The sequence below is a fragment of the Stomoxys calcitrans genome, chromosome 4, assembly GCF_963082655.1.
Source record: "Stomoxys calcitrans chromosome 4, idStoCalc2.1, whole genome shotgun sequence".
NCBI lineage: Eukaryota > Metazoa > Arthropoda > Insecta > Diptera > Muscidae > Stomoxys > Stomoxys calcitrans.
In genome coordinates, this window is record NC_081555.1 from 95,848,705 (window position 1) to 95,874,609 (window position 25,905).

The window sequence follows — 25,905 nt, forward strand, 5'->3', positions numbered from 1 at the left end:
GGTAATTGAGATGCTTAGTCGGGTGATTTTCTATACCAACTTTCTAGATGATGAAGAAGACATCGCCTTAAATAAAATCTGCCATAAACTAGGAAATTTAAAAAGAATTATTAGACGCTTTTCGTTTTCATTTAAGCGGCTCATTTTAAGCCTCATAAATTTCAACGGATTTTTTGTGCAATGGTCTCCATATATGAACTAAGGTCGGACATCTATTGGTGATTAAGACATATTTTATGGATGCTAACCATATCTGTGAATGATAAATTTATTTAAAATGGCATGTGTCATGTTATCAACCAAATTTGATAACGAATTAAACATGCATTAATCAAGTCTCAGAAATGTACATTCTAAAGGACATGTGATTAAATTTTTGTTTAATCTATTGGGTTGCCCAAAAAGTAATTGCGGATTTTTCATTTCGGCGTTGACAAATTTTTTCACAGCTTGTGACTTTGTAATTGCATTCTTTCTTCTGTCAGTTATCAGCTGTTACTTTTAGCTTGCTTTAGAAAAAAAGTGTAAAAAAGTATATTTGATTAAAGTTCATTCTAAGTTTTATTTAAAATGCATTTACATTCTTTTAAAAAAATCCGCAATTACTTTTTGGGCAACCATAAATAGAGTTGTTAACTTACAGCGGTCAAAAAAAGTATTCATCATTCAATGTTTTTTTTTTTATAAGTCTACAAAAGACAATTGGAATAAAAACATATTAAACTAATGATGCAGTAGTGCTTGTGTGATATATATGTACACAATTTCATTGTTTTTAACGAAAAAAATAGTATTTATTGGAACAAAAAGGGCCATTTTACAGCTGAACACAAAAAATTAAACAAAAAAAGTATTCATCATTGCAAAAAAACAAAAAAATAAATAACATAATTTAAAAAAATTAATACTTTGTTATTCGACCACCGCGTCTTATAACTTCTTTTAAACGGTTTGACATCGATTGGACTAATTTAGCGGTTATATTTTGGTCTATATTAGTCCATTCCTCCATTATCACCTGTTGCATTTGACTCTTGCTCGAAAAATTGCGCGTTCTCAATTTGCGTTCGAGATGTTCCCAAAGATGTTCAATTGGGTTCAAGTCGGGACTTTGAGGAGGAGTTTTAATGACTTTGGGGCAGTTATACAGCATCCACATCTTGGTATTTAAAGCAGAATATTTGGGGTCATTATCTTGATAATATTGAAAGTTATTACCAAGCCCAAGTTTTACAGCACTATCTTTTAAATTCCTCTTTAAAATGTCAATGTAATACTTATGATCCATTACTCCATTAATAATTTCAAGATTTCCCGCTCCTGAAGCCGCCATACACCCCCAAACCATTAAACCACCTCCACCATGTTTTACAGTAGCAACTGTGTTTCGTTCTTCAAGCTCTGTATTTGGTTTTCTGTACACTATGACCTTTCCATCGCACCCAAAAAGATTAAACTTGCTCTCGTCTGCAAAAATGACTGTTTTCCAAAATGATTCGGGCTGTTTTACATACATTTTTGCGAAGTTTAGCCTTTTCACTCGGTTTATTTTATTTATAAAGGGCTTCTTACGTGCAGTTCTTCCTCTGTAACTATGCCTTTTGAGTGTATTTCGAATTGTTTGTGTAGTAACTTCCTTCCCTAAATATTCCATAGTGTTTTTACGAAGAATGGTCGCATTTGTCTTCGGAGTTTTCTGAACTTGCCGCACTAGCCAACGCACATCTCCAACTGAAAGTGCTTTTGGTCGACCAGATCTTGGTTTATTGTCAACAGTTTTCGTTTCTGTCCACTTTCTGATGATGGATTGTATAGTAGATCGTGGTCTATTTAATATTTCACTGATAGTTTTTTGAGTTAAACCATTCTTGTGGTGTTTTATTATCAAAACTTTTACCTCATCAGAAACCTCGTTTTGCTTACGACCCATTTTGACAAAAACTATATTTTCAATGAAATTAAATATTTGCTGTCAAGGGCAAAGCCTCCTTTACTAAATAAAACAGAAAAGGGGGATTCCCAAATAATATTTGAATTTGACTTTGATGATAGCACATCAATGATGAATACTTTTTTTGTTCTGTTTTTGGTGTTATTATATAAAATTGAATTTTTTGCGCTAATTAAATTTATTTTTTGAATTTATTTTAAAACATATTACGAAAAATAAACTATTGCATAAAACTGCATTATTTGTTTACTTTAAATTTTCTTCAATTACCCAAAATAAGTGAATTTATTATCAATTTTGCTAATGATGAATACTTTTTTTGACCGCTGTATATGGTTTCAAGGAAATCATAAATTTTACTTTTTTTTGCGTGTTTGCCTTCAAAAGACTTTTGCGTGTTTGCCTTCAAAAGACTTTATTGCTGGAGCTTCTCCAACCATTCTGACAACCTGACCTAGCCAGCGCAGCCGTTGTATTTTGATGCGTGTAACTATGATATCGTCGTTATACAGCTCGTGGTTCATATGTCGCATATATTCTCCATTAACGCAAATATGGTCCATATATTTTACGAAGAATATTTCTCTCAAACACTCCAAACACTGCTTCGTCTGGTTTCACAAGTATCCATGCCTCCGAATCATATAACAACACGGGTAGAATTTTTCTCTCAAACACTCCAAACACTGCTTCGTCTGATTTCACAAATATCCATGCCTCCGAATCATATAACAACACGGGTAGAGTCTTTTTCTCAAACACTCCAAACACTGCTTCGTCTGATTTCACAAGTATCCATGCCTCAGAACCATATAACAACACGGGTAGTATCAGTGTCTTGTATAGTGTAATCTTCGTCTTTCGAGAGGTAGCCTTGATTTCTAAACTGCTCGATTTATATTTTTCCGATGGATACTATGGGAAAAGTTGAGTTTTTTTTTCCAAAATTACACAAAAATAAGTGATGCGCCACTAAATGTATCTTTTAAGATGCATTGCGCCCTATAGAGGGCGCAATTTTCATTCGATTAGTTTAACATTTTGTACACCGATTTCTCCCATGACTTCCAACTTGATGATGATTGATGTTGCTTCTCCATAAATCGATCGTCTGATGTTTAGTTCTCATTTTCGTTCCTATTTTCTCAATATAGGAGATGGGAAAATTCACGATAGTATCGATACTATCGATATTTATTATTAAAACTATCGAAAATATCGAATGTGGCGATTATCGATAGTGTGCCAGCTCTAATCGGAGCAGAGTTTTAAGAGAAACCTTTGCAAGTTTAACCAGATGAAGAGAAACCGCCTTAACAAAATGGAACTTGAACATATCAAGTGTAGAAGTCTTGCGGCTCCTTTTTATCCTCGTCAATGTAGCGCCTACTTCGGTCGACATTAGGCCAGACCGTTCTGCAGTGGAGTACATGTTTTTAGCTTACCACCTATTCCGATCTTTCCGACATTACCTCTACTATGTTCCATGATTAGACTAATGGCACATATGAAAGAACGGTGAGAGGTTCGCTAGCCGTGGACGTGGACGTGAACGTTTTTGGCATATGCGTCCGACTTCTCATCGCCCAGAATACCATAGCAAAACACTATGTGCAAAGTTTCAGCCAAATCGGACGAAAATTGCGGCTTCCAGGGGCTCAAGTAATCACATCAGGACATCGGTTTATATGGGACCTTTACCCAAATTTGAACCGATATGACCCATTTGCAATCCCCAACGACCTACAACGTAATTTTATTCTACATACCAAACTTCCGTCAAACCAGCAAAAATTAAAGCTTCCAGGAACCGAACAAGCATGAACGAGAGACCGGTTTACATGGGAGCTATATATCTCGACATCATGGGGCGATCTAGCTATGTCCGTCAGTCCGTCCGTTTGTCGAAATCACGATAGCGGTCGAACGCGTAAAGTGAGCCGCTTAAAATTTCGCACAGCGGCACACTTAACGCGTTCGTATTGTAAATGGGCCATATCGGTCCATGTTTTGATATAGCTGCCATATAAACCGATCTTGGGGCTTGACTTCTTGAGCCTCTAAATTGCGCAATTCTTATCCGATTGCATAGAAATTTTGCGCGACGTGTTTTGTTATGATATCCAACAACTGTGCCAAGTATGGCTCAAATCGGTCCATAACCTGATATAGCTGCCATATAAACCGATCTTGGGTCTTGACTTCTTGGGCCTCTAGAGTGCGCAGTTCTTATCCGATTGCATAGAAATTTTGCGCGACGTGTTTTGTTATGATATCCAACAACTGTTTCAAGTATGGTTCAAATCGGTCAATGACCTGATATAGCTGTCATCTAAACCGATCTGGGGTCTTGACTTCTTGAGCCTCTAGAGTGCGCAATTCCTATCCGATTTGGCTGAAATTTTGCATGACGTATTTTATTCTTACTTTCAACAACCGTGTCAAATAAGGTCTCAAATCGGTCCATAACCTGATATAGCTGTCATATAAACCGATCTTGGGTCTTGACTTCTTGAGCCTCTAGAGGTCGCAATTATTATCCGATTTGGCTGAAATTTTGCATGACGTATTTTATTCTTACTTTCAACAACCGTGTCAAATAAGGTCTCAAATCGGTCCATTACCTGATATAGCTGTCATATAAACCGATCTTGGGTCTTGACTTCTTGAGCCTCTAGAGGTCGCAATTATTATCCGATTTGACTGAAATTTTATACGACGGATCCTCCCATGACCATCAACATACGTGTTTATTATGATTTGAATGGGTCTATAGCCCGATACAGCTCCCATATAAATCGATCTCTCTATTTTACTTCTTGAGCCCCCAAAGGGCTCAATTCTTCTTCGAATTGGATGACAGTTTACACAGGTCTCCAACATTTAATTTAATTGTGGTCCAATCCGGACCATATCTTGATATCGCTCTAATAGCAGAGCAAATCTTTTCTTATACCTTTTTTCGTTTAAGAAGATATGCCGGGAAAAGAACTCGACAAATTCGATCCATGGTGGAGGGTATATAAGATTCGACCCGGCCGAACTTTACGCTTTTACTTGTTTTACATATCAATGAGATTCATTTCGAACGTCCTCTTCCACGACAGTTTCGAGGGCTTGTCCTAGGTATTTCGCCTCCCTCGACAACTGCATGGGGGTCTGGTCCAAAGACGAAAATCTAAAATCCGACATCCTTTGTCTCGTAATGAAAATCATTCGTCTTTCTTGGGTAATACCTTAAACTATTTGTCGTAGCCAATTTTAACAGTCTTCTCAGTGACCTTTGCTTGATCTTGGCGATCTTCTACGTGCCTCAGATCAGTTGCTCTTTATGGCTAGAGTATATTTTTTAAATTTTATTTTATTCTACTCCTGCGCCTTTTACTAATTACCTATTTTCTCTCTTCTCTTCTTTATTTTCAGGTAAGTTTTTAAAAAAATGTCCCTTATAAGTAGAGCAATAGACTGGGGTAAGTTTTCATAAAGGGCTGAATAAAATCGCTGATTTTCTTTTAGTTGTATCCAGTTATATAAGCAAATTAGCCTATTAACATTCCATTAGGAACTGGGGCGAACTTCATACAAATCAATGGGTGCTGTCCGATTCAATTTTAAGCTCCATGATAAGGCAACTCCTTTTATAGCTGAGTCCGAACGGCGTGCCGCAGAGCGACACCTCTTTGAGGAGAAGTTTTTACATGGCAAAGAACCTCATAAATGTTGCCAGCATTAGGAGGGGAAAACCACTGCTGAAAAATTTTTCTGATGGTCTCGGCAGGATTCGAAACCGTGCGTTCAGCGTCATAGGCGGACATGCTAACCTCTGCGCTTCGGTGGCCTCTCCACACCCTTAATGCTTGATAAAAAAATAGTACAGCTTATATTTGAGTTTAGAATTCAATTGCTCACCTGGAATATCATTTTCCGCTTATTCTCACCACTCCGTCGTAGTACATGAGGTTAAATATTCAATTTCCTAAGCCAAATAAACTATTTGTTTGGCCATTATTAACTTTTCGACCTTTTCGTGTTGCGACTATTGTGCATATTCGATCAATTTCGATTGCCCTGTTGTTGTGCCGAACAATAAAGTGTAATTAATTTTTGCATTTCAACCAAATGGCCATTGCAATCATACGCTAAATTTGATTTTGCAGTGGGGCGGAGGGCAGCGTGAAGTGGCTTTGTTGGATGTTGCAATTTGTCGCAGATATGGCAATTTTCTGATTGTTATTTACACACTTAACGGTAATTAAACTAAATTGCACTGAAAACGAGCAATCAATCAAAAACTGCCCAAAACATTTCATTGGAAAATTATAAACAATAATTTGAATAAATTTGCAAAATAAATCAAGAGAATGGAATGGAAGAGTACGAGTCGCCAGAGTGTGTGTAGTAAACCTGCAATCAACAAATACAATATGTTGTGTGGTGGCATTACCGGGGGAGGAGGAGGAAGATATGGTGAAATCTGGGTATGGAGATGTGAAAATAAGGGTGTAGTGAATGAAAATAGGAATTCATTTGTCAAGGATAACTGGCAGTATTTATATTAGGTATATAAAATTAAATAAAATAATAAATTGAGAGATCGGTCTATATGCCAGCTATATCCACATCTGAACCGATCATGGCCATATTGCAAAAGCATGTCAAGGGGCCGAACACAACTCTTTGTCCCAAATTTCAGCGAAATCGGATAATAAATGTGGCTTTTATAGGCCTAAGACCCTAAATCGGCGGATCGGTCTATATGGCAGCTATATCAAAATCTGGACCGATCTGGCCCAAATTAAAGAAGAATGACGAATGGCCTAGCAAAACTCAAATTTCAGCGAAATCGGATAATAAATGCGCCTTTTATAGGCTCAAAACATTAAATCAGGAGATCGGTCTATATGGCAGCTATATCCAAATCCTAACCGATCTGAGCCAAATTGAAGAAGGATGTTGAAGGGCCTAACATAACTAACTCTCCCAAATTTCGTCGACGTTAGACAATAAATGTGCCTTTTATGGGCCCAAAACCTTAAATCGAGAGATCGGTCTATATGGCAGCTATATCCAAACCTGGACCGATCTGGGCCAAAATGACGAAAGATGTCGAAGGGCTCAACAGAACTCACTGTCCCAAATTTTGGCAGAATCGGACAATAAATGCGCCTTTTATGGGCCCAAAACCTTAAATCGAGCGATATGTCTATATGGCAGCTATATAAAAACCTGGACCGATCTGAGCCAAACTAAAGAAGAATGTCGAAGGGACTAACACAACTCAATGTCCCAAATTTCGGTAACATCGGGCAATAAATGCGCCTTTTATAGGCACAAAACGTTTAATTGAGAGATGGGTCTATATGGCAGCTATATCCAAATCTGAACCGATCTGGCACAAATTAAAGAATAATGTCGAAGGGCCTACCACAACTCACTGTCCCAAATTTTGGCGACATCGGACCATAAATGCGCCTTTTATGGGCCAAAAACCTTAAATCGAGAGATCGGTCTATATGACAGCTATATTCAAACCTGGACCGGTCTAGGCAAAATCGAAGAAGGATGTCGAAGGTCCTAACACAACTCACTGTCCCAAATTTCAACAAAATCGACTTATAAATGTGGCTTTTATGGGCCCAAGACCTTAAATCGAGGGTTCGGTCTATATGACAGCTAAATATATCCAAATATGAACCGATGTGTGCCATATTGCAGACGTATGTCGAGGGGCTTCACTTAACTCACTGTCCTAAATTTAGGCAAAATCGGACAATAAATTCGCCTTTTATGGGCTCAAAACATTAAATCAAGAGATCGGTCTATATGGCAGCTATATCCAAATCTGAACCGATCTGGGCCAAATTGAAGAAGGATGTTGAAGGGGCTAACACAACTCACAGTCCCAAATTTCAGCGAAAGCGGATAATAAATGCGACTTTTATGAGCCCAAAACCTTAAATCGAGAGATTGGTCTATATGGCAGCTATATAAAAACCTGAACCGATCTGAGCCAAACTAAAGAAGAATGTCGAAGGGTATAACACAACTCAATGTCCCAAATTTCGGCAACATCGGGCAATAAATGCGCCTTTTATAGGCCCAAAACCTTAAATTGAGAGATCGGTCTAGATGACAGCTATATCCAAATCTGAACTGATCTGTGCCATATTGCAAAAGTATGTGGAGAGGCTTAACTTAACTCACTGTCCCAAATTTCGTTGACATCGGGCAATGAATGCGCCCTTTTTGGGTCCAAAATCTTAAATCGAGATACCGGTCTATATAGCTATATCCAAATCTGAATCGATCTGTGCCATATTGCAGAAGTACGTCGAGGGGCTTAACTTTACTCACTGTCTCAAATTTCAGCAAAATCTGATAATAAATGTGGCTTTTAAGGGCCTAAGGCCCTAAATCGGCGGATCGGTCTATATGGGGGCTATATCAAGATATAGTCCGATATAGCCCATCAAAGAATCTGTGCAAAGTTTCGGCTCAATATCTCTATTTTTAAAGATTGCATCGTGATTTCAACAGACAGACGGACGGACATGGCTAAATCGTCTTAGATTTTGACGCTTATCAAGAATATATATACTTTATAGGGTCGGAAATGGATATTTCGATGTGTTGGAAACGGAATGACAATATGCCATATACACCGATTCCCCGATTTATAGTCTTTCACCGTTTAGAGGTCTATATAACGCCCGATTTTTGCTCAATTAAAAAAAATTGTTGAAATTTTTGAAACTTTCAGTTAATGTTTTAATGGATCCAATTAAAATATTAATTGAAAGTTTTGAAGTTTTCAATTAAAAAAATGATTGAAAGTATTGAAACTTTCAATTAATGTTTAATTGATCCAATTAAAACATTGATTGAAAGTTTTGAAGTTTTCAATTAAAAAAATGATTGAGAGTTTTGAAATTTGAAATTATTTTTGTACCCTCCACCATAGGATGGGGGTATACTAGTTTCATCATTCTGTTTGTAACTACTCGAAATATTCGTCTGAGACCCCATAAAGTATATATATTCTTGATCGTCGTGACATTTTATGTCGATCTAGCCATGTCCGTCCGTCTGTATGTCGAAAGCACGCTAACTTTCGTATGAGTAAAGCTAGCCGATTGAAATTTTGTAAATGGGTCAAATTGGTCCATGCTTTAATATAACTGCCATATAAACCGATCTTGGTTCTTGACTTCTTGAGCCTCTAGAGTGCGCAATTCTTATCCGATTTGACTAAAATTTTGCACGAAGTATTTTGTTGTGATATCCAACGACTGTGTCAATTATGGTTTAAATCGGCACATGTTTTGATATAGATGCCATATAAACCGATCTTGGGTCTTGACTTCTTGAGCCTCTAGAGGGCGTAATTCTTATCCGATATGAATAAAATTTTGCACGAAGTATTTTGTTATGATATCCGACAACTGTGCCAAGTATGGTTCAAATTGGTACATGAGCGCAATTCTCGTCCGATTTGACTGAATTTTTGCACGTATCACTTCCAACAACTGTGCTAAGTATGATTCAAATCGGTTCATAATCTGGTACAGCTGTCATATAAACCGATCTTGGGTCTTGACTTCTTGAGCCTCTAGAGTGCGCAATTCTTATACGATTGGAATGAAATTTTGCACGAAGTATTTTGTTATGATATCCAAAAACTGTGCCAGGTATGGTTTAAATCGGTCCATAACCTGATATAGCTGCCATATAAACCGATCTTGGGTCTTGACCTCTTCAGCCTCTAGAGGACGCAATTCTCGTCCGATTTGACTGAATTTTTGCACGTAGTGTTTTGGTATCACTTCCAACAACTGTGATAAGTATGATTCAAATCGGTTCATAATCTGGTACAGCTGTCATATAAACCGATCTTGGATCTTGACTTTTTGAACCAATAGAGCGCCCAATTCTCATCCGATTTGGCTGAAATTTTGCATGATGTGTTTTGTTATGACTTCCAATAACTGTGCTAAGTATGGCGCAAATCAGTACATAACCTGATATAGCTGTCATATAAACAAATCTGGGATCTTGACTTCTTGATCCTCTAGAGGGCACAATTCTCATGCGATTTGGCAGTAATTTTGTACAACGGCTTCTTTCATTACTTCCAACATAGGTGTCTTATATGGTCTGAATCAATCAATAGCTTGATACAGCTTCCATATAAACCAATCTGCCGATTTTGCTTCTTGAGCCCCTACAAGGCGCAATTTTTATCCGAATGAACTGAAATATTACACAATGACTTGTACAATGTTCAGCATTCATTTATGGTCCGCATCGGACTATAACTTGATATAGCTCCCATGGCATAACAGTTCATATTCAATATTCTCTGTTTGCCTAAAAAGAGATACCGCGCATTGAATGCGACAAGTGCGATCCATGGTGGAGGGTATATAAGATTCGGCCCGGCCGAACTTAGCACGCTTCTATTTGTTTCACAGTTATAGTTAGTTTATGCTATTTCTATTTTATTCCCAACATAACTTCACCATTTACTATTAAAGATCTACCTGTTCCTTTTCTACATGAAAAGGTTGAAAAAGTGCCCTCACCTATTGTTGTACCTAAATTTATAGCCCAGTTGTTTAAGACTAATTTCTTTCTATAAATAAATCTTTATTGGCTCTCGATGTTCCCTAATAAACCCACACTTCCCTGTACAAACTTGTCATGTTCAACAACAGACAATGGAAACGGAAATATCAACACACTGCACTCGCACTCGCACACACACACACAGAGTAGCACTGCTGGTGTTTAACACTCAGTAGTCGTGTGTGTGTGTGAGTGTTTGTGTTTCTATACTAAACACTATGGAATATTAAATAACCTGGCTAACATAAACTCTCATCATTCCATCTTCATCATTCTAATCAGCTGGGGACCAACAATACCTACAACCGTTCACACACACACACACACACACACCAAAAGCATATCGACCCTGCTGCAGGCAGACCTATTGTCTGCTTGGCCATAAACAATGATTGTCTATTTAAACCCCACGCTAGGGTAAGGGGTAGGCTACGATGAATGAGATGAATTGCATTATGGTTGTTATGTTGTTCATGCTGTTGTTGTTGGTGTTGTTGTTGTTGTTGTTGCTTCTTGTGCGTTGCCCATTGTTTTGTGGGAGTCATGAAAAATATTCTAAATAATCACTACAATAACAATAAAAATGTTAAATGGTTAATTATATGTAAATTGAGCCAAATAACATAGCGATAAAATTTACATAAACTCCTTCTCTTTTCTCCCTTTTCCTCTACGGTAAAACCAACCAAAACAAATGTAGCCATGACATGTAAACGCACCCAGTCGAAACCACGAAGCTGGAACCACTCTTCTCCTACAACAAAACAACAAAAAACAAAAATCAGTGCTCTCCCCCCCTTTGGCCCAGCAGAGAGATCCAATGCATCTCTCATTATTGGCTAAATTTGTCAATGGCCTAAATGAATGGGGCCATTTTAAAGTTCATTTGCTGGAAATGCCTATGCATAATAAATTGAAATTAATTATTTTTAAATTACAAAAACCCCAAATGAGAGACATTGCATAGCTGTTTTCAATTTGAATAGCCAGTTTTTGTAATAATTTTTGTTTTTTTTTCAACTTTTTTTTTGTTATTGGAATTCTCCGCACAAATGATTTTCAAAGTGTGAATTATGTGTCGGCTTTTGTTTTTTTGTGAAATAACTTTTAAATAACATTTAACATTTAGAATAATTGTCTATTTCTGTTTTTTTATGAAGCTATATGTAATTAAGATTGGAATAATTGTTTATGTAACTAAGCAGATTTATTTTGTTTTAAAAATTAGCTGCGGTATTTTAGGTGTTTTTTTGTTTTGTTTTTGCAGTAGGTTTTGGTAAAGGTGAACAGTTTAAAATTTTTTTGAATTGCTATCGCGAAATGAGAATATGAGGACAGTGTCAAGAGGCTTAATACTATTCCCACTTTCAGCGAAATCGGTTAACAAATACAGCAGTTATGGGCTTAAGACCCCAGATCAGCAGATGGGTGTATATGTCAGCTATATCGAAATATGGTGCAATCTGGCCCATATTCTTGTCGAATAAATGGAGGCTTAAAACAAGTCACTGTTTCAAATATCATCGAAATCGGGTATTAAATTCGGCCTATATGGTCTTAAGACCCTAAATTCGCAGATCTGTCTATGTGTAGATATGGTCCGATGTGGACCATATACGGATGACAAGGTGATTAAAACAACTCACTGTGCCAAATTTCAGGGAAATCAAGTAATAAATGTTCATTTTTTAAGCTAGAAACCCTAAATCAGCAATTTGGTCTATATGACCTAGACCATATATTGATCGAATAATGGGAAGCTTCAAAAAAAAAAACCTCACTGTTTCAAATTTCACCGAAATCGGGTTATAAATGTGGATCTTATGGGCTTGCAAATGCAAATTTGCCCATGTACACTCCATTAAGGAGTGTGAGTGAGTGCTGTCCGATTCAAGTTTAAGCTCAATGATAAGGTGACTCCTTTTTATAGCCGAGTCCAAACGGGTGAAGTTTTTACATGGTGAAGTACCTCACAAAAGTCGCCAGCATTAGGAAGGGATTACACTGCCAAAATTTTTTTTCTGATGTTCTTCAGGATTCGATCCCAGGCGTTTAGCGTCATAAGCGGACATGTTGGAAGTTTTTATGTGGCGAAGTACCTCACAAAAGTCGCCAGCATTAGGATAGAATTACCACCGCCAAAATTTTTTTTTTTAATTTTCTCGCCAGGATGTTAGCATGCTAGCCTCTACGCTACAGTGGCCTCTTCTTGGCTTAAGACACTAAATCAGCAGATATGTCAACATGGCAGCTATGTCCAACTGAAGTTTGATTTTGCCCGTTCAAAAACTTAACCTGAGTATAAAAGTTATACGGATCTGTGTAAATTTCAACTCAATGTCTAAAGTTTTGAAAGCTGTAGCTTGATTACTAGCTGGTTAATGACTGGTCTGCATATTCCTTTGACAGAGACAACCGGATCTTCGCATGCCTATAATTTGCCTATATATGCAATATATGCTCTCTAAAAAGTTGGAATAATAAAAGATGGGCTTATTAAGAGGGTTGGTGCGAATGATCCATAAATTCTCACCGATAAGCAGAGAGGCTCCCTTAATTAGGCTCAGTGATTCGCTGCACAGGCTACCCCAAAGGCAAAACACCATGATCCAAAAACGACACAGCAGTCAGCTAAAAGGCTGTGGCCACTTGAAGGGCATCCCATGCCCAAAAGAATTAAGGCGAACAATAGTAAGCAACGGTCCAAGATCCTTTGCTGGTGTCGCTAGGAGCAGCCTGGTGATATTAATTGTCGACAAAGGAGAAGAACAGACCTGCATATCTAAAAACAATTGAAGTGGGATATTCAAGGGACTACCATATGCACACTCCGACGTCCCTGCAGGATTGCCTGGAGGTCCTTCAGTTCCTGCCGCTGCGGGCTGGTATCGAGGCCGTTACAAATTAGTTGCTTTCGAAGATCAAAGCTCAATTTAAATGTATCGTTGCGCTTCAAAAAATGTTTGAGACTGGCTAAAATCAGCACTGTATACAGTCAAGAAGGAAAATATTCCATCTCTTCTAATGGCACACGCTTGGATACCAGGAATCCCTCAGATGCTGCATCCATAGCTTCCTAGGGTTGGGGAATCAGGAGACGACTCAGCAGTTGTTGCTGATCACTTGTCTGAGATTGAAAACAACCCCCCTGCCACGATCAAAGGAGAAGCGGAAAGCGTCGAAACTAGACCTAGCAAGATATTCCTTCTCCCCACCAATTGTGCACGCTTGGATACCAAGGATTCCCTCAGATCCTGAATCCATGCTTGGAAGACTAACGGAATGTTATCCCAATCTTCCAACCACCGACTGAAAGATTGTTCGATTTGATGAGGCTTATGGCTACCAGAGACATGCAGTATTCATACTAAACTACGGCTGTATCGCAGACCTCAACAAGTCCATTGGAGTTGTGTCGTACGGATTCAGAAAGTTGAAGCTGAATATCTATAGAAGCGGTGGGGTTGGGGAATCAGAAGATAACTCAGCAGTTGTTGCTGAATACTTGTCTGAAGAACTATCTACCACATATCTAAAGTCGGGAGGATTTCAGGAGACTAAAAGTCCCCCTGCCACGAACAGAAGGGGAAGGCGTCGAAACGGGACTCGACAAGCCTTGTGTGGGTGGATCATCCAGTTGTATTGGGCTCAAGGTTGACGCCAGCGGGGAAGGACAGAACTCACAAGGTACTTCGACAGCAGCAGCTAGTGAATTATCAAAGCCGCAATCGCCCATACCGCAAGTGTCCAGTGTGCTGCTGAAGAGTACTTCCACTGCTTTGTCAACTGTCCCTGGATGCGTAAGAAAGCTCATCATGACAAGATCGAACGAATCTTGTGAGGATTCACTCCTGGCGTACTTAGAAGAAGAGGCCAACGCAACAGTGGTGGAAATTCTGAATCCTGACTATGGTCTGGTTTCTGCAGATAAATCTCCATCATTGTAAGGAAGAGTGGTTCCACTGCTTTCTCAACTGCCTCTGGATACGTAGGCGGTGAAAATTCGAATCCTGACTTTGGTCTGGTTTCTGCAGATATATCTCCACCATGATAATCTCCTGGCGGACTCAGAGAGCTAAACTTACGCAACATTGGTGGAAAATCTGAATCCTGATTATTAGACCGGTTTCTGCAGTTAAATCTCCACTATTGTAAGGAGGCTTCAGTGACAAAGGGTTCTTCCCATGGCAGGAAGATTTGAAATTGTTCTCATCCAGGAACCATGGGTGTGTAGAGGAATGGTTAGTGGACTAAGAATTGCTATGTCTAAACTACTCAAGGGTACGAAGAATGGGAGACACAGAGCCTGCACTCTTGCAAAGAGTAGTCTACATGCTTTTCTGTTTCCGTCGCTAAGCACTGAAGATTCAGTGGTAGCCAGCCTTGAAATAAATAGGTCTCAATACTGGCTGGCTTCCCCATGTATGGCACACGGAGATACCGCCTTCAAGCCTTAAGTTGCTAGTTGAAAAAGCTTCCACAGGGCCTCATTGTAGGAAGTGATTTTGCATCACTTCCTACACCAGATATGGGGAAGTTCGGATATCCACGAAAGGGTTGAGCTGCTTATCGAATATATAAGCAGCTCAAGGTACTTTATTCCAGAGAATATCAGCGGTATGTTATGTGACTGGGAAGTCTTGGATGACCAAAGCTTCTATAATCATAATAGTCAAGTGGATCATAAAGGCCCTTATATCAGCATGTTATGGGGTCATGCTTAGACCAGCCAGTTCTGTGGTGGACCATAAAACTAGTTGGTCTAAGGAAGGACTGCAGAAAACTCTCCAACAGAGCGAAAGCCACAAGGGCACCACACGATTGGGACGTCTAATAGGCAGAGCTAAGAAATTATAAGGGCGAGCTGAGAAAGACTCAGAACAAATCTTTAGTGGAGTACATATCTGAGACCTCTTTGCAAAAGAAGATCCTTTCCTCGAAACCTATTACGGTCCTTGGCTTAGGCAGTTATACTCTGCCTGTATCAGCATGTTGTATATACAAGTGGGTTAGAGGGACACAAAGGTAATTTTCATTCCAAAAGCAGGAAAACCGTACTATACGAAAACAAACGTTTTCTGGGAACTTTATAGAAACATATCTTGGCGCCAAAATCTCTGCAGATAGCCTCTCTCGGCAACATCATGCATATAGTAAGGAAAAATCCACTGAAACAACCCTTCCCTTTAGGGAAAGTTTCCCAGGACTCTTAGAGATCTACTTCAGGAAGTTCTACTTGCGACATCGAGGTGGGCTACCGAAATTGGTCTAGCATGAATCCGTCTAATACCGAAGTAGTTCTTTTCAGCAAGATATACATGTTAACCACTGAGGCGTCTGTTTCCTTGGGAGTAGAGAATGTTCCATCAACTGGAAGCGTCCAAAAGGATCACATTAAAAGTCCTGAGGATCACAAAAACCTCAGCATGACATACACCACATCCATCGAAAAGTCTATGTGACTTGCTTACTCTTCGGAAATCAACACAAAAATCTTGCCACAGTGCCTCCATCCAGGTTGGTCCCATCGGCCTGAAAAACACTACACCCGTCCAGAGGTCTATGTGACTCTCTAATTCCTAGGAGTTCAACAAAAATTCCTGCTACCGTGCCCCATCCAGCTTGGACCCATCCGTGTAAGCACCTCAAAGCTCCCTCCTCTGGAATACAACCTCCAGTTCGCCATCGAAAAAAGATCCTCCAGGCATATAGTCTATCTCGACGCCTATGCCACGTAGTCGTCCCAAAGCCAGCGTACTTCCGCAGAACAAGCTGGAGCCCGAAATCAAAGGAACGCCATATTCCTGTCTTCCTCAGGCTGAGGGAAGTCTTCACCGCTGCGTGGTCTATATACATGGTTTCAGCTCAAGTATCGCCTTCAGTGTGTCTTTTGGAAAACTTCTCCTGGGCCCCCATATCAGTACCGCTGCAATACCCTTTACCTTCTACATTATAGCGCGTAGACCCACCTTCTCGAGTGCCCAGGCAACCATAGGTGAAAATCGGCTGAACCACAGCAGTGTTCATCTAGTGGACCGTACTTGGCCTGATTCGCCAACTTCTACCCTATCGAGTTGCGACATGAGTAGAGAGCATCCTGTCACCTATTGACTTCCTCCTCAATGTATCTTCCCCAGTTCAATTTCTGGTCAAGAATAACGGCCAGATATTCAGCGTTTAGGGAGAGCAGCAGCTCCACACTATCCTTGAATTCGCAATATTTCCTCCTTCTTGTGAAGAACACCAGCTCCGCCTTCTTGGGGTTTATGCCATGCCCATTGGCCCACACCCTTCAAATCAAATATTTTGGAAGGAAACTTTGGCCTATACACCTGAAAGAGAGCCATTGACAAAATTTGGGGATTTAAACCGCGTGTTGTTGTTATTGTTGTAGAAGTGCGTTATACACTTATGCGGCAACCCTTGCTTATAAAGAATTCCATCGGGTCCATCCGGTACGTACAACTGGCTGACAACTGACAACTCCGTGTCATTCACTGCAGATGTCAGGCCTATGATGCTGTATGGTATTGTGGTCTGGTGGACGACGCTTTAAAAGTCTAGATTCAAAAGTAGGCTTGTTTATGTATCACAGCCGCACTGAAGACGACACCATCTGATTAACCGGTTTTAAGCTGCATCTAAGCTGCATCTAATGTCGCAAATCTCTTAACGCGACAACTGAAGAGTTCAAAATTCACCTATTCTGGGTGCCGGACCACAGAGATATCCCAGAGATTTGTAAAGCGGACGAGCTTGCAAACTTAGGAACTGGAATTTGCGGGTATGCCTCTAGCGACATGTAAGCGAAGTTTTCTGGATAAGGCCCGAAGATCAACAAATGATAGGTGGTCACAAAAGAGGAGTTGTGAACATTCAAAATTATGTGCCCCCATATAGACTCGAAGAGGTCTACCGCTTTGCTTTCGATGGCTAGAACAGTCATTGTTTCCATCATGACAGATCACTATCTGAATCTGTGGGTATGCCTTTAGCGACATATAAGCTAAGTTTTCTGGGACAGACCCGAAGGACAACGAATGATAGATGGTCACAAAAGGGGGGCTGTGAGCATTCCAAAACTTTGTAGCCTAATCTGGATCTGAAGAGGTCTACCGCTTTGCTGTCGGTGGCAAGAACAGACGTCTCAGTCATTGTGTACGTCATGACAGGTCACTGTCTAATCGGAAAACATGCTGACAGACTGAAGGTTGCCAGTAACGATATTTCCAGAAGCTGTAAGGACATCGAAGAAGAAGAGACTATAGAACAACTTCTGTATGTGCGTCCCGCACTAGCAGTCAGAAGAAGTTCCATTTTAGGTTCTCATTTCTTTGAGAACCTGTTTGATGATTGTGGGCTCTTTGAAGCGATCTGGATGCTTCATCACATCAGATCAGACTCCGCAACCCTGGGGACTACAAAGTATCTTTCTTCTTCTGTCCCTGTGGTATCACAATGAGCGAAAACTTCTACACGAGTTTGATGGCAGACTGCCACTTAAACCTTATCTAAGCTTTGTAAAAAAACTATTTCGCGTGAAAATTTTTCAGCGAAAAAATTTTTCGCACGAAATTTTTTTAACGAGAAATTATTTCTCGTGAAAATTTTTTAAAATTTTATTTTTATATACGATTTTGTCAAAATTTATTTGCATCGACTCCGAACCGTACTACGGCTTTATACTTCGACTCCGAGTTAGACTCCGGCCGAAGGTCGAAGGGGTGATCAGACTTCCCAACCCTGGGGACTACAAAGCATCTTTCTTCTTCTGTTCCTGTGGTATCACAATGAGCGAAAACTTCTACACGAGTTTGATGGTAGACTGCCACTTAAACCTTATCTAAGCTTTGCAAAAAATTATTTCGCTTCAAAATTTTTAGCGAAAAATTATTTCGCATGCAAATCTTTTAACGAAAAATTATTTCTCGTGAAAATTTTTTATTTATATAAGATTTTGTCAAAATTTATTTGCATCGACTCCGAACCGTACTTCGGCTTTATACCTCGACTCCGAGTTAGACTCCGGCCGAGTGTCGAAGTGGTGATCAGACTCCGCAACCCTGGGGACTACAAAGCATCTCTCTTCTTCTATTCCTGTGGTATCACAATGGGCGAAAACTTCTAAGTGAGTTTGATGGCAGATTGCCACTTAAACCTTATATAACCTTTGTAAAAAATTATTTCGCGTGAAAATTTTTTTGCGAAAAATTATTTCGCATGAAATTTTTTTTTAACGAGAAATTATTTCTCGTGAAAATTTTTTAAAATTTTATGTTTATATAAGATTTTGTCAAAATTTATTTGCATCGACTCCGAACCGTACTCCGGCTTTATACTTCGACTCCGAGTTAGACTTCGGCCGAAGGTCGAATGGGGATTAGACTCCCCAACCCTGGGGACTACAAAGCAACTTTCTTCTTCTGTTCCTGTGGTATGACAATGGGCGAAAACTTCTAAGTGAGTTTGATGGCAGATTTCCACTTAAACCTTATCTAAGCTTTATAAAAAATTATTTCGCGTGAAAATTTTTTAATGAGAAATTATTTCGCACGAACATTTTTTAACAAAAAATTATTTCCCGTGAAAATTTTTTAAAATTTCATATTTATATAAGATTTTGTCAAAATTTATTTGCATTGACTCCGAACCGTACTTCGGCTTTATAGTTCGACTCCGAGATAGACTTCGGCCGAAGGTCGAATGGGGATTAGACTCCCCAACCCTGGGGACTACAAAGCATTTTTCTTCTTCTGTTCCTGTGGTATCACAATGGGCGAAAACTTCTTAATGAGTTTGATGGCAGATTGCCACTTAAACCTTATCTAAGCTTTGTAAAAAATTATTTCGCGTGAAAATTTTTTAGTGAGAAATTATTTTGCACGAACAGTTTTTATTTCCCAGGAAATTATTTCCAGTGAAAATTTTTAAAATTTTATTTTTATATAAGATTTTGTCAAAATTTATTTGCATCGATTCCGAACCGTACTTCGGCTTTATACGTAATGTATTATGTGTAAAAAATTATTTCGGGTGAAATTTTTTTAGCGAAAAATTATTTCGCCTGAAATTTTTTTTTAACGAAAAATTATTTCTCGTGAAATTTTTTTTAAATTTTATATTTATATAAGATTTTGTCAAAATTATTTTCTATATAACATTTTCGCAGGTTTTATTTCTTAAGAAAATTTTATCAAAATTCTGTATTTATAGAAAGTTTTGTCAAAATTTTGTGGAAATTTTTTTTTCATAAAGTTTTGATATTTTGCTAGTTTGGTTTTCAATCAATTTTCTATTCTTCCACATAATTCAGTTGCTCTATCCTTTGGATTAAAATAAAAATAATTTTTCTTTATATTTTGCTTTGGTTCTTTCCTAAAGTTTGATTTCTTTTCAACTCGAAGTGCAACAAGAGCTTAGGGGAGTAATCTTAAAAATTACTCAGAAAAACAAGAACAAAAGGCAGACATTGCAGCCTTCAATCCTTGGCTCTTATTATCTTAATAGAGAAACATTTTCTACCTGCATTATTCGATTAGCTCCAAGGGGGCACATCTGAAGTGCACTTCATTTATTTGTAGCACTTACTGAGGAGTTTAAAACATAGGAAATCCTAGTATGCACCTGGAGTAAAACAACCACAACAGTGCAAGACTACAGCTACATAAAAAGCAAAAAACTACAGGAATATGCAAACGATGAACATCATTGAAGATGAGCATAGAAAAGTATTTAAGATGCATACGCCAGATTGAAGATGAGCAGATGATGAGTGAATGAAACCTTACCTTGGCAGCAAACAGCCAAGGAGCTTTCAACACATGATCTTTACTTGTGCCGGCAGCCATAGAAAATAAAATTCCAACTTTGTTGTTAAACGGCAATCCATACCTTGGGGAGGCAAAACAGAAAGACGGACGGACGGGCGGACAGAAGGCCATATGCATAAAATAGAGCATCTCGAAGTTAAGTAATGAAACTGCTGATAATAAAACTGCATAAAAGTACAGCAAAAAAGCACAAACCAGGCATTAAAAATAGCAGCAGAATCCTGCCAGCTTCTTAGACGTCAGCGTTTATGGTGCAGCACTTGCAGCAGCAAACTGTTAAGTAAAATTAAAAATTTCCCACATAATGTAACCACCATGGCAAATTGTATGAATAGAGCGAGTGAGTGAGTGCAGAGTCAGTGGCTTCGCTGGTGCCTAATATGATAAAATACTTTGCCAAATGGCAGTAAGAAATACCTCAGAGCCTTATATCGCCTGGCCCGGGAGAGCATGGCAGTGAGATAAACACCATACGAACAGATATCTTAACCATTATTTCAAATGCCCGCAGCCCAGGAGAAAACTTAACCCAAGTATATTTGTAAGCATAACACCAAACAGCAAACCACAAAGCAGCAAAGCGAACAGACATGACTATGAGCTGTCGATGTGTGTTAGCTTTAGGCCACGAACTAACTAGTTCAAGCATGGTCAGGCCAAGAGAAAAATGATATCAGCCAGGTTTCTCAAAAACAGAAAAAAACAGAACCTTTGGATTACCACAGCCAACCTACAGGCACATAAGGTTTGGAAAAATGTTGAGATATGGCGTAAAGTCCATAGATATGAGGCAAGGACGGTTGGGTTATTGCAGTTCCATGCTGCTGCTGCTGGTGCAAATCCTTCATTACTTTACCTTTGGCATGTGGCCAATGCCATATTTACTGCACCAGCAGCAAACAACCGCCAATGTTATACTCAAAATAACAATTTTTTCAGCCTCAGCCAAGGAAAATAGATCACTGGGCGTTAACACAAACTTAAGTTAAATGGAAGCAAAAAATTAAATAAAAAACCTTATTTAATATGATTCGGAATTGTATTAAAACAACAACAACTTTTGGTATAGTGAGAAAGATAATAGTTTTGTAATGTTTGAAAGTGTGTGCCATAAATATTCTATAAATAATTGAAACACAACAAAAACTGAGTAGTTTACATTTTTTCTTAAAAGCTTATTGGCTTAGCTTTCGTTTGATGCCTAAAACTTGGAAATCGCTTCAGAAATGCAGGTAGAATAACCTATTCTTCAAACTCTACTTTTTGGTAACAGGTGACGTATGATTGTTATTAATTAAGGAGTAAGCTGACTAAAACTGCAATAGCTCAAAAACTACACAAGATTTTTGGAATATTTAAAATGTTCTAGAAACAGCACAAGTTAAGCCAATGAAGGTAGATGTGACCGTTGAATGAAGCGGACGTATCTTTATTTCGCTCCTTAAAGAAAACAAAAAACATATATTCGTATCTCGGAATAGGTATGACCTATTACGAAAAAAAAATTTTAAAGCCTATTGTAGTAGGCCGGACATGGACTCCAAAGACTCAACAGCTGCGGTGGTGGCGTCAGACCGTAGCGTTTTGTCCTCCACTCCTATAGGCGAGGGTGCCTTGGCACCTATAGTCGAGAGTAATGCTTCAAGCGCACAACTAGTCGTCAGACTTATTAATGAGGAAGAGACGGATAAACCAGAGGGATGCACAGTTCATCCCCAGCCTTTAAGTATTCTGACTCGGATTCAAACAGCGACGGTGTCAATGAAACAATCATCGTAGCCGAATCGAGAAATGAGGGCATCGGGATGACGGCAGAAGTGAGCGCTGGCTTTGCTAAGCTCACAAGCAAACCGAGAAAGCGATCTGGTGCACGACGAAGGAGACAGAGGAGTATGTACCGGCGGAGTAAGCGGGCAAAAGTGCAGGATGCTGGAAAGGATAGAACTGACATTCCAGGCACTTCTACGGAAGCTGGAAAAAGAATCAGATCTCCCGAAGAGCATAACACAGCTAAAATACTGAAGAAGAAAGAGAACTCCCCGCTTTCAAGTACTCTGGGAAAACCAAGCCAGCCATCCCGCAGTGGAGACTCCAGACTGTGTCCTTACGGAGGTAGACAAGTTGGAATAGGAACGAAAGAAGCGCGTACGACCCCTACAAGGAGGCCACAGCGCAATCGGGCGGAAGTGTAGGATACTGGAAGGGATAGAACTGACATTCCAAGCACTTTTGCGGAAGCTGGAAAAAGAATCAGATCTCCCGAAGAGCAGAACACTGCAAAAAAATTCAGAAGAAGAAAAAGAACTCCGCTCTTTCAAGTACTCTGGGAAAACCAAACCCGCCATCTCGCAGTGGAGACTCCCGAAAGTGTCCTTTCGGAGGTAGACAAAGTTGGAACAGGAACGAAAGAAGCGCGCACGACCCCTGTGTCTTCATGGGGGACTGTGACTTCCACAAGGAGGCCACAGCGCAATCGGGCGGAAGTGCAGGATGCTGGAAGGGATAGAACTGACATTCCAAAAACTTCTACGGAAGCTGGAAAAAGAATCAGATCTTCCGAAGAGCAGAACACTGCAAAAAAAATCAGAAGAAGAAAAAGAACTCCGCTCTTTCAAGTACTCTGGGAAAACCAAGCCAGCCATCCCGCAGTGGAGACCCCAGACAGTGTCCTTTCGGAGGTAGACAATTTGGAACAGGAACGAAAGAAGCGCGCACGACCCCTGTGTCTTTATAGAGGACTGCGACTTCCACAGGGAGGCCACAGCGTAAGCGGGCAAAAGTGCAGTATGCTGGAAGGGATAGAACTAACATTCCAAGCACTTCTACCGAAGCTGGAAAAAGAATCAGATCTCCCGAAGAGCTTAACACTGCTAAAAAACTGAAGAAGAAAATGAACTCCCGGCTTTCAAGTACTCTGGGAAAACCAAGCCAGCCTTCCCGCAGTGGAGACTCCAGACAGTGTCCTTACGGAGGTAGACAAGTTGGAATAGGAACGAAAGAAGCGCGCACGACCCCTGTGTCTTCATGGAGGACTGTGACTTCTACAAGGAGGCCACAGCGCAATCGGGCGGAAGTGTAGGATACTGGAAGGGATAGAACTGACATTCTAGGCACTTCTACGGAAGCTGGAAAAAGAATCAGATCTCCCGAAGAGCTTAACACTGCTAAAAAACTGAAGAAGGAAAAGAACTCCCGGCTTTCAAGTACTCTGGGAAAACCAAGCGAGCCATCCCGCAATGGAGACTCCCGACAGTGTCCTTACGGAGGTAGACAAGTTTGAACAGGAACGAAAGAAGCGCGCACGACCCCTATGTCTTCATGGAGGACTGTGACTTCCACAAGGAGGCCACAGCGCAATCGGGCGGAAGTGCAGGATACTGGAAGGGATAGAACTGACATTCCAAGCACTTTTACGGAAGCTGGAAAAAGAATCAGATCTCCCGAAGAGCATAACACAGCTAAAATACTCAAGAAGAAAAAGAACTCCCCGCTTTCAAGTACTCTGGGAAAACCAAACCAGCCATTCCGCAATGGAGACTCCCGACAGTGTCCTTTCGGTGGTAGACAAAGTTGGAACAGGATCGAAAGAAGCGCGGTCGGCCCCTGAGTCTTCATGGAGGACTCTGACTTCCAATAGGAGGCCATCACGGAAGGTGAAGATGATCGCTGAGAATGGTAACGATCCGCCCTCTTACGCCAGGGTGGCAAGGAAGCACCACAGAGATGAGCTGACTTAGCCATCCCGCAATGGAGACTCCTAACAGTGTCCTTTCGGTGGTAGACAAAGTTGGAACAGGAACGAAAGAAGCGCGCTCGGCCTTTGAGTCTTCATGGTGGATTCTGACTTCCAATAGGAGGCCATTACGGAAGGGGAAGATGGTCGCTGAGAATGGTAAGGGGCCGCCCTCTTATGCCAGAGTGGCAAGGAAGCACTACAGAGAAGAGCTGACTTATGCAGTCATCAATATTGGCTGTGTATCCGGTAGTATTCCACCAGATCATCCGACCCAAATGGAGCATCTGGTTAACGATAGAATTTTTGAACATGTATGGAACTCTGTAGAGGGTCCACCCATACAAATGATGAGCTGCGAGTTTAGAGGGGACATTTTTACGCAGCGTTTTGCGCCGGCGGAATGTATTAATACCGTCAAACAGCTCGCCAGAAGTATTCACGCTACATGGCAGGGTGCAAAGCTTGACCTGGTGAGAAAGAAGGATATCCCCCAGCTCACAAAGGTTGCGGTCTTCACATGGAATGGGGTAGTGAATTTGCGATGGAATGCATGTTGGGATTCTTGGGCAAGCAAAACCAAGGTTTGATCGCAGAGAATTGGGAGGTCTTCCACGGGGAGGAGAAGGAGGAGGGAACTCTCGTTGTGGTTGGCATTGATCAAGTCTCCGTGACAAGTTTGGCTAAGATTAAAGGCATAACGCACTACGGGAGCAAAGCTGTCTTTTGCAAGATTGGGAAGGCAGAAATTTTCATTTTGCCACATCAGGCTAAGACTAAAGGCATGGCGCACTATGGGAGCAAAAAAGTTTCAAGATTGGGAAGACTATGATAGGCAGACATTTTCATTCTGCGACACAAGGCCGTGCAGTGGCAGGTGACTCAACACTGCCCAACAAACAGGGGGCCGACAACGAGACAATTACGGCATCTCTCAATATTGGAAAGACTAGGATAAGCAAAGATCCTAATACTAAAATATAAGGCAGTACAGTGGCGAGAGACCCTACACAGCCTAACAAATAGGAACCCAACGACGGACCCATCACCGACTTAATGATTCGGAATACTGAGATAGGTAAAGATCCTTATATTGGAACATTAGGCAGCGCAGCGACAGGAGTCTCAATGCAACCCAGCAAACAGGGAGCCGATGACGGTACCATCACCTACACTACCAAAAAGCCCATTTACTTAAGATTTGGATGGCTAAGATAGATGCCCATTTACTGGAGGGCCAATGTTTGAGGTATTCCAGATAAAGCTCCATCGAAACGAGACTTCATGAATTGTTATTCCAGATTCGTTATCTACTCCTGCATACTTTTCATTAGATACCCATATTGTCCTTTTCGGTCCATTTTTGATTTTGGGTGATGTTTTTGGGGTAACGGGGGGGGCTCCTTCCGATATCAATAAATTATAAAGCCTATTCCACCTTCCTAACCATACTCGTAATCTACTCCCTACTACCTTTCATTTGAGTCCCATATTGTCCCGATCGGTCAACGTTTATTTTTGGGTTAAGGGTCCGCCCCGCTCCAGATATCAAAAATGAACATAGCCTATGTTCCTTTCCAGGGGTCTTGACTTCCTGAGCGTCTAGAGCACGCAATTATTATCCGATTTGGTTAAAATTTTGCATGTGATGTTTTGTTGTGACATTCAACAACTGTGCTGAGTATGGTTGAAATCGGTCCATAACCGGATATAGCTGTCATATAAACCTATCTGGGATCTTGACTTCTTGAGTCACTAGAGCACGC

The 25,905-nt window shown here is 40.2% G+C and overlaps 1 protein-coding gene across 1 annotated transcript in view; it reads left to right on the forward strand.

Moving 5' to 3' along the window:
• LOC106080990 (netrin-B) overlaps positions 1-25,905 on the forward strand; it is a 581,740-nt gene that overhangs the window by 114,194 nt on the left and 441,641 nt on the right. The gene's annotated exons all lie outside the window — the stretch shown is intronic.